The following is a 10,755-nucleotide window of genomic DNA, read 5'->3' as shown; positions in this document are numbered from 1 at the left end:
CTAGTAGTTTCTGGGTTTGTTTGATAGTGTTAACCTTTACTGTTTTTTTCTTCTGACCTAGTCGGAGAACAGGGCCGAAGTTATCCGTAACTTCGGGGCTAACACTCTATCTGAAAGGGGTTAGCAAATGAACGAGGATTTTGGTTTTATCTGCAGATTTATCTTTGTATTATTTTGAATATGACTAGCCCCATGCCAATCTCAACAGCACGTCTACTTTTTCCACACGCATCTCAGTTCTAACACACATATCCCCTCTCGCTTTCTCTCTCTCCATCCCTGCGCACGGTGCTTTCTTAAAGGTGCTGCACCATTTTGCAACAATTGCATCTACATTTTCATATTAGAATGTTTTGTCAAGTGTCAGCTTAAACTACCGTGATCAATTTAAGTTCCCGTGCCCCCCCTGGAAAGGTGTAATGCCCGTCCGTGATTTTGTGTCTGCCGCCGGGTCTGAACTTGCTGATGGGCTGAAATTGTGAATGGCTGAGTTCAGGCCACTGTGTTTATTACCCATTTACAGAGACGACTCTATACAAATTTGTCACTGAATAGCCAGCTAATCGAATGTGAGGTGACATTTGGAGAGAATTGGATCAGAATCAATCAATCAATCAATAAATCAATCAATTAGATCAGAACCAGAGACCTTTAAGGACAAGATGCAACAAATAACTTGATTTAACACATGCACATTGGCCCAGACAATCAGCTGTAGCAAGCAGCGTTTTCACACGGGAAATATGAAGATTTAATATTTTTAACTGAAGTGCATTCATAGTTGTATTAAGAAAGATTAAAAAGATACCATTGGTGCCTAAATGTGTCCTTTCGTTGCCACACTATTTTTCATTCTTTTTATCAATAATTTAACCAACATACATGATTTTCTACTTAATAAGTCCTTCAATGTCCAAGATATAGTGGTTCCATGAAAGGTAGTCTACCTTTAGAAGGAGGTTTAATGGAACAGTTACATGTCTTCAAGAAATGCATATCTCTTTTCATAAATATCAAGTGTCTCACCCCTTTTCAACCATGTATTTGTTCATGGAGTCAGGATATGCCTTGGTTTGTGTGGATTTGACCTTTACACAAAAGCAAAATAAATCAGTAGAATGGAACATTTGCAGTATTAATGCTAGTTAATCAGAAGAATGGAACATTTGCTGTATTAATGCTAGTAATAGCATGAGCAGAGGCAATGCTGCAAGGAAAACATTCATGTTCTCCATAGAAAATGTCACAGTCACACTAAGCAGCTTTGGTTCAAGATGCTAAGTGAAAAAACAGCAGCCAAATTTTGTCATATAAACCCACAAAACAAATGAAACCACACACATCCCCTCTCTTTCCCCAAAATGAAAATCATAAAAACACACAAATGTGGTGGCAGGCATCCAGGCATCCAGGCATCCCTGCTCGGCTGTGGGGAGTGTGTGACCCAGCACTCATAAATTATTCTGCTGCTGCCCCCAACCACCTGTGCCGGGGAGCGGGCGGGACGGCACGCCGACCTCTGAAACGACCCCTCGGTGTGGCACACATCCGTGAGCAGATCACTCCCCACCACGGGGAGCTCAGTCATCGTCTGCTACCACTCCCTCTCTCCCTCTCTCTCACTCCATCTCTCTATCTCTCTCTCTCTCTCCCCTTCATCCTCTCTCCTCTCTCTCTTTCTCTCCTTCTCCCCATCTCTCTCTCTCTCTCTCTCTCTCTCTCTCTCTCTCTCTCTCTCACTGTCTCTCTCTCCATCTCTTTCATCATTTCTCTCTCTCTCTCTCTCTTCCTCTTTTTCTCTCTCTCTCTCTGTTTCTGTGCACTTGTGGACTAAATGACCTTGGACCATGAGAGCACTGCTCCTGACATCGAGCCCAACTTGCTGAATTAAATGACCAGAAGGGCCAGAGTCATGCCTGCCCAAACCTTGGAGGAACGAACTGGCAGTATGACATGGCCGCGTCCGTGACGAGACTAGGCAAGCACCAGCCTTCCATATGCAATGAAAAAAAAAAGCAGAGTCTCAGTCTCGGCTCGCACGTACTCAAGTGCACTCTCCCTCTCATTTCATTTCACACTTGGCACGAAAAAAAACTCCCCCGAAACCATTATGGAACCTTTTTTCAGGAGCCACTGATATATTTCAGGACCTATTCTTCAAGAGCTCCAGAAATGTATAATCCAAACGAAAGCATCTGCTCTATTCTGGAGGAGTGAGTGCGCTCTGAAAAGCTCTCTGTGGAAGCAGGGCTGTGCTGCTTTTCTTCTGGCGACTGCACGCCTTGTGCCCTTTGAATATTCTGATTACTTTGGACATAATTGTGCTGCCTATGACACTCCACGTCATAAAATATTCTAGGACACAAACGCACCCTTGGTAGAGGCGTCTGCCTCATACGCCCTGGCCGCCTGGCTTGCTGTTGCCTGCTGCCTGCCTGTCTGCTTGCTTGGTCAGACACGAGGGCTGTGGACAGTTAAAGCAAGTCAAAAACCCACCCTGAGCCATGGGGGATAAATTTAAGTTCAAAACCCCAAGCTTCACACTGTTCTCATGCTCAAATACACCGTTCAGCTTTCAAGTTCGAGGGAGAAAAAATACAGATATCATCAGATATTCTCTCACAAGGATGAGCTGTATAGAAGAGAGAGAACTAGCCTAAATAATATCCTGATGTAAGTCTTATTTCCACCATAGAAAACGTATCTGTGAGACAGAAAACACACACACATTTCTTAAAGGATTAAGACTGACCTCAGTCAGCTAAATATTTACTCAGATACATGTTAATGTGAAAGGATACATTACTACACTAGCTATTTTTACTCTTGCTCGTTTCTTTTGTCTTGCCCTCTAGCATATACTGTTTCAACTCATCTGAAACCAAGCAGCTCATAAAGCTTTTTATCTCATGCTGTCACCCAGTAGGAAACAGATGAGGATGGCAATGATGACTGCTCTCAGAGAACACTCCACCCCCGCCCCCCCCCCCCCCCCCCCCACCCCACCCCCAAATAGCAAGCACTCTGCAGGCAACATTGCTACGACAAATCAAAATAAGAGGAAGCATCAGGCAGCAATGAAAAGACGACTAGCTGGAACACCTGAGCAGACAATGACTGACGCCTGATTCAGATACTGTGCATCCGAATCAATAAAAAAAGTAACCTGCTAGCCATCAGCAAGGTGGACAGATAAATCAGATCATTCTCACAGACTAAGTCCAACTCAAGAGTCCTTTTTATGAGATGAAATGAAAACAAATGGGATTAAATTAGCTTTGTAGCCTACGCTTTGTGGAAGTCCATGGTGTGTTTTTACTCATATTTATTCATTCATTCATTTCATTTTATTCATTCAAAATGGGCCAGGATCCCTGCTGATGCCAGCTGATGAAGACGGGCGAAGTGTTCAACTTTCCACCAGTCAGCCCGCCAGCCTGAAGGAGAGTGCTAAATCCATTAGATAATTGAGAGATAAGTTGTGGAGAGGCACGTCTTTCAGCGCTCTAATCATGTACAGCACTCAGGTGTATGAGAAGCTGAAAGCCATCAGAGAGGTTTTTACGTCGACACTCAGGTACCACGCCGGATGCTCTCCATCTTGAGGTTCTGCAGTAATAGCTTCTAATAGCTGCGCGAGCTGCCAGGATAGCAAACCTATAGGATTAAAGACGCTGCTTTTTAACGTGTAAAAACATCCGGGTTTAGAGTAGGTTCCATGGTGCATTTGAGAGCAGAGTCGTCAGCTTGGTCATTAGCCTCTGAGGGGGTTCGTTTCTCTCAGGGGTGTGTCACATTTATAGGCTCAAGCTGAGTGAGAAAATAACAGAGCAGAGCTAATACAGTCCAAAATGACAGCTGTGAAAAGCCAGGTCCTATCCTGCCTGCAATCCAAACAATGCATTTTTCACATAAATTACTTGCATACAACACCTTTTCCCCAAATACCACTCACTACAACCCCCCCCCCCCCCCCCCTTCTTATGCCACAATGCTCCTGATTGCTTCAAAATGTAAGTGGAACCACAGCAAAGTCCATTCTGCTGGAGTCAAATCTGCTGTTTTGGTACACTAACACACAAAAAAGGCGAGTACTATTTCTCCCCGACATGATTAGCATTCAATTCTGTGCTCCTCAGCAGCCCAGCACCTTGCCAAGGCCTCATCAGCACCACAAAGCAGCTGAGGGGGCTGGGGCAATCGGTGCCGCGGCTGGGGGTTCTCACCAGCCTGCACAGGCACGCGCCCGGCCCACAGCTAGCCCCCTGAGGGAATAACGTCCTCTCCCCCACACACACACAAACACACCTGCACACACACACACACACACACGCACGCACACACGCACACAAACACACACACACACACACACACATGCACGCACATGCACACACACACACACCACACCACACCGACACATACACATAAACCACACACACACACACACACACACACACACACACACGCACACAAACACACACACACGCACACACACACATACACACACACACCACACCACACCGACACATACACATAAACCACACACACACACACACACACACACACACACGCACACAAACACACACACACGCACACACACACACCACACCACCCTGACACATACACACAAACCACACACACACACACACACACACACACACACATACACATCACACCACACCGACACATACACAAAAACCACACTTACTCTCTCTTTTCAGATTGTAGGGGCCCCTGCATGCTGTGAACACCTCCATATGCTACTGAGACAAAACGTATCCGACGGGGCAACTCATACAGAGGAAAGGAATGAGTGTCCACATCAGCAGCGTTTCCGAAAGGAGGGGGGGATATAAAAAGCTACCTGGAAATAAAAGCGGATTCACATATCGTTTGTTAAATGAAAGCACCTGATATCTGTGGCACAATCAAGAGTAAACTAATTGAATGGATCAAATTACCATGTAATTCTAGCAGGGGTCGTGCTTTAATTCTCTCTTTTTAATCGATCTTCAGTACATCACAGATCCTCTGCGGATGAGGGCAGAGGGCTGAATGATGAACTGAGCTTAACCTAGCCCTTATCAACTATCCTGCTGTATTGATTGCCCTTGAGCAGAAAACAAAATTACGCAAATGTGTGCAAAAGAGTCTCCAGTGAGCAGTGGGGATGGGTTTCGTTGGTAAACCACCCATGGCTACTCTCCACACCCTCACCACCACATGAAGTCACCTTCCTCCGCCACCAAACACAAACACACTTAGCACCATGCATAGCCAATGCATATCTGCCAGGAGCCAGAGGAGTACAATTTCATAATAAAAAAACAAAACAGTATTGCATTGATAATCTTAGGAGAGTACTTTCCAAATCAGTGCAGTTTAAATTCAATTAAATCGTATTTGTATAGACGTTTGTACAAAGAGACGGTAACAAAGAAATTTAATAGAATGCGTGCCACTGAAAGCCCCTCCCCCAGCCCTCCAGAGCAAAGCCAGTGCCACAGTGGCATTGAGGCAGGCCAGGCTCCATACAAGAAAATTAGATTGGGAACAGTTGTTTAAATGCCATTCGTCCATCACCATCAACCACCTTACAAAGTACGCAGTCTGCACTCACAGGAGAGTTATAGCCAGAAGCCACTGATTATTTGAGCTGTATTGACTGAAGAGAGGCTAACCCAAGACGGATAAACAGTCATTTTGGTGTCCGTGCCAAAATGCCAAGCATCTTCCAGAGCACTAGGATCTCAAAATTGAGAGAATGGACCTCCGTATATGTTGAAAAATGACACAGACAACAATATTTTCCATACATCCAAGTTAATTTAGCTTGTCCTACAGTACACTCGACTGTTAAGAGATGAGGCCTTCTAAGGACCTATGACACACAGCACTGCGGATCAGTTCAACATGGGAAACTGAAAAATAGGGTAAAAGTGGGTTAAAAAACGTTGGATAACAGTAGCGTTTTGGACTTGCATTTCAATCTGGTGTGAGTAGACTCAAAGAAAAGCCACTGATGCTGAACCGCGTCACAGGTGCAGCGGGTGCGGCGATGATGGAGTGCCTGCGCCCACGAGGCTTTGTGTGCTGATGGACGTATGACTTTGCGGCACTGTTCGTTGTTTCTCCTTTCACGGCTGTTGATCAGGTCTGCCTGGGTGTGTGTGTGGGAGGGAGCGCAAGAGAAAAGAAAGTGTGCGGGTCCCTGACAGCAGACACGAGTTCCGTCGTGACAGGTTAAGCCATTCGGCAGATAAGCCTCATTTCCTGTGGCTACAGTGTGGCACTGAGGACCAAGACGGAGTGGTACTGCTGCCACTACCGTGGCTAAACACGTGTACTACAAGAGAAGCCCAAGACAGGCAAAGCCCTCAGGTGCAAAACCACTACTTCATGTGATCTCTGTCTTTTTTCAATAAGCACTAGAGCTTTTATACCAGGATTGGAACGATAGAACAGATGGGACTACTCCACTGTAGAATCTGAGATTTTACTTCCACTTTATAATATGGTGCTGCCTGAAAGGTGTAGTCTGCAATTCTTAATATATACACTTTTGTCAAGTTCTGGAAATTGCTCCTTACTAAACACTAGCTGTTCAGTGTGCATTCTCACAAAACAAACTCTGCTGCTTGTGCACGGTCCGCAGAAACAAATACAGTGGCTCAGACCGTGGCTTAAACAAATCCAGCCAATCAATATGTTTCTTCAAGGGTACAGGAGGTAGGGGTGAAATCTGATTGGCTGTTGAGCTCAAACATCAACAACTTATTGCCAGAATCGTTTCATACCCATTTTGGTGAAGCGTCTAAGTGATGCAGTAGCAGAACTAAAATCAAACGGGAAAGAGACGCCATTATTTAATATGCTGAAGTGCTTCTGATTACTCACTTAGTAATAGATGAAGGAAGACATCATCAAGAAAATCCAACAGACCATATGAGGCAAACACCTTTTCATTTTGTATATTATACGTCACTAACAGACAAAAATGTGCTTATTAGCCTGCTGCTGCATTATCATTTAATGCCTTACTGTACATCAGGGGTCTCAAACTCAAATGAGCTGGGGGCCACTTCTGCCAACGTCATCTGATTGGAGGGCCGGCTATTTCTGAAAAAGCAATGTTCTTTTTTTCAAATACCACACAAAACTGCAAACAGAAAGTGCAAGTGTTTTTATCTAGTTTTAGACACCTGTGCTAGCAACCTTAGCTTATAAATAAAATAATGATAAAATAAATATTAATACAAATTATAAAACAAACAAAAAGCATAAAAACGGGTATGTGTGTGTTTCACACCAAATAAAAATATTTTCCTCTCATAACTTTTTTAAACCTGGCAAACTAGGCGTCAGGGTTAAGAAAGCAACACCATTGGATTTTTATATCAAAATTTCAAAAGGCCATGGCTTGAAAGTGGTCAGAGATAAAGTCCTACTGTAAATATAAAAATCTTTGAGTATAAACAAAAGTTTATGAAGGGGGTAAATGTACCCATCATGGCACATGGCAAGCACATGGCAAGCACCTCAAATTATGCACCTTTCAGTAAATACTGGATGAACATATTTGAGCAGGTTTACTTTAGTTTTTTTCATATTACCCACATAACAAATGAACAGGAAAACACCTAAGATGTATATGGTTTAGTGATGTATTACTAAACCACAAGGCCTACAATAAAGTATTCTGGTCAAATCAGTTCCTATCGCGGGTAATCTGAGCAGAAGTTCGCATCATATTGCGGGTGACTTTGTAGTTCTTTAAAGCCCTGTTTTTACTAGCCCTGCTGTCTGTACCACGTCCACTACGGACACGATTACCACTGCAACCTCCAAGCTATGTTGGGCAGAGGGTCGAAATAAGCATGGTATGCTTAGTGGACACCGTCGTATACACGCAAAGACGCACCTCCATTCACAGACGCACTGTGACTATCACTGTCAATAGACGATCGATCATAATCTACAAAAGGATATTCTCCTTCAGAATAAGAATAGGTGAATAACATAGCCTACCTAGGACTTCATCACACGTGAACGTTTTTCAACATTAGGTGTAGGCCTATTTCTGCTTCAATTTGTGCAAAACTATGGCCCGCATCGCTTCCGCGTCATTACAAATGCACGTCTTTGTGTTTCTCGCGTGTAATACAAGTATTTCTGGAAACTTTGCGCAGCGATTTTGGGTTTTAATCAAGCTCTGGATGTCTAGCACATAGTGGAGCAGAGTAGGCTACAATTGAGATGTCACCATACTTGGATCTATCGTCTACTTTAATCAGTATCGTTGTTTGTCGCAATTAAAAATAGCCTCAAGGGCCGGATTACATTATTATTTTGACATACGTCGCGGGCCGGAATTGGGCAGGACGCGGGCCGGGTGTTTGAGACCCCTGCCTTACATAAAGAACATTCCTGGAAAATAACGCTTTTATTGTGATATTGCTGTCAAGCAAAATTACCATTTATGCTCGCCAGAAATGTGGGTAAGGTGAACCGATCCATTCAAATATGAATAAAAAAAAAAAAATCAAAACAAAACAAGGGATTTTGCAATAAAAATTGCTTTTGTTTCATAAATGGAAACCTTTCAATACAAGAAGATAAGGGACAGAGTGAAATAATCGTATCCCTACTGTCAACATCTATCAGATCTGACAAAAAAAAAAAAAAACATCTTTGAAACGAGATACGAGACACCCCACGAGACATCTTTACGGAGGGCTGTGGCTTGAGGCTAGACAAACAGCAGTTTTTAATTCATGGTGCTGTCCAGTACCCCAACGACCCCGGAGGCCCCTGCAAAGTATCAAAAAACAACATCCTCTGGCAACAGCGTTCTGTCTAATGGCGACACAGGGACCGATCCTGAGGTAGACTTCCCTTTGGATTGTTGATGGTCTCTGAGACTCTTTTCTCTCCTTATGTATTGTGTCACCAGTTCCTCCCAACCACATCTTCCATCAGTCAAGCTCGTCTCTCCTGAATCTTGCCCAGTATTAAGTGTCTTTATCCTCTATCTTTTTTCCTTTTGTGTCCACCTTTTTGTGCAGAGGACACATCATTTGTTACGCCAGTGGACAGCCATTAAAGTCTAGAGAACAGACATCATATCTCATTTTTACTCCAAATAAAAGATGGATTATGTCATGCCTGTTGCCAAACAACATCTACTTTTGAGAGAAATGATATGAAGCAACCTCTTGGTTTAATTAAAGCACCAGAAATCGGCATGACAGCTTGACGGGGTCTTAAGGTTGTCACAGTGCCACCTTCTTTGCTTTTAACAGCAAAGCTATTGTATGTGGCCAGCTGTCACCATGGATACAGGTCCCCACAGAACATGTGTAAAGAAATACACATATACATACTCACTAAGTCTCTCTCTCTCTTTCTCTCTCTCTCTCTCTCTCATACACAAACACACACACACGCACGCACGCGCACACACACACAAAGACACACATGCAGGCAGACACATACATAAATACACACATCTGGCCAAACATTCCCTGTCATTTTGTATAAATTGTCAAATTGAATCAACAGTCCTTCAACATTTTGGCAGCAAAAATGTCAACATATTATTAAATGCTAGTCAAATACTTTGTTATATAAATATGTGTATATGGAGATGTAAGACTGTCATTAGAATTATTTGGCAGCTTTAGAAACAATTTCACATAAAACCTGTCACATACTAGACAAGACTACAGAATATAATTGAATGTTTAATGAATAATTACCTCAACAGAAAGAAAAATCTACAGAAATATGAGAACTGTATTGTATATAAATATATATAAATAATATGTAAAACCAGAAAAACGAAACCTGCCTGCAAAAAGACCAAATGAATGATCCCATTTAAGTCACAAAATCACAAAGACACGATGACTCATGCCATGAGCCATAAGCGAGGCCTCTTTCTTCACGTGTCGGCGCACTGTAAAGAAAAACCAGGTCTTCTCCATAATGGGCTCGTTTTGGGAACACTTGCAGATGGACTCCCCGATGACTCAGTCGCCAGCGTCAGATTTAACACTGCTATTCTTATGTCACTGCAACCACTGCCATTTCACCGCTCATCCATAAACAACACTCCACATTATACGTCTGAATACTCCGATAGGGGAAAAGGGCGAGCAAAACACAACACAACAAAAGCAGCCCCTTGGCTCCTCACCTGCTGCCAAATCCTGGGTCTTAGAGAGCCCTTGGAGCAGCTCCTCGGCCTGACCAGCTCCTATCGCCAGCTGCTGCGCTGACCAGCAGTGTTGAGGAAACATGAATGAGTGCATCTGTCCGCCACTAAAGCATGAAAACCACGCGGAGGAGAGCCGGCGAGTGCAGGTGCCCGTGGGCAACAACTCCAGGCCCCATGAATCTGTTTAATTACGTATGTGCTCCTAACCATCCCTTTTTCAGCACCACTGACTGCGTGCGGCAGTGCACACACACACACACACTCACACACACACACACACACACACTTACCCTCAGTCTCTGCTCTTGTAGCCTGTGAACACTTCTCTCTCTCTCTCACTTTCCCTCCTTTCCCTTTTGGAGCCGTTGTTTTTTCTCCTTAGCTCTCTCTCGCTCTCTCTCTCTCACTTCCTAATCAGACTTTCATTTCGTTCGGTCTCCCTCCGATGCCATCACAGTAAAATTGGACCCACTTCTAAGCCAAAAAAGGATGATCTCTTTGTTTAAATGTGTTGTATTTGAGTTACATGTTCAGTA

At 43.6% G+C, this 10,755-nt stretch overlaps 1 protein-coding gene across 12 annotated transcripts in view; it reads right to left on the bottom strand.

Annotated features, from left to right (window-relative positions):
• The window catches only part of nrxn2a (neurexin 2a), a 207,242-nt gene that overhangs the window by 181,104 nt on the left and 15,383 nt on the right, over positions 1-10,755 (bottom strand). The window contains exons 1-2 of one of the 12 annotated variants that reach the window (XM_042092087.1): positions 10,510-10,653; positions 10,199-10,271 (exon numbers count right to left, since the gene is read on the bottom strand). The exons of 10 other annotated variants lie outside the window; for them this stretch is intronic. The gene's annotated coding sequence lies outside the window, so the exon portion shown is untranslated. Of the gene's footprint in view, positions 1-10,198; positions 10,364-10,509; positions 10,654-10,755 lie in introns of those variants that run through there. One more of the 12 variants, XM_042092086.1, reaches the window with a different exon arrangement.

The sequence above is a fragment of the Alosa sapidissima genome, chromosome 5, assembly GCF_018492685.1.
Source record: "Alosa sapidissima isolate fAloSap1 chromosome 5, fAloSap1.pri, whole genome shotgun sequence".
Classification (NCBI taxonomy): domain Eukaryota; kingdom Metazoa; phylum Chordata; class Actinopteri; order Clupeiformes; family Clupeidae; genus Alosa; species Alosa sapidissima.
This window is presented reverse-complemented; position numbering and strand designations above follow the sequence as displayed.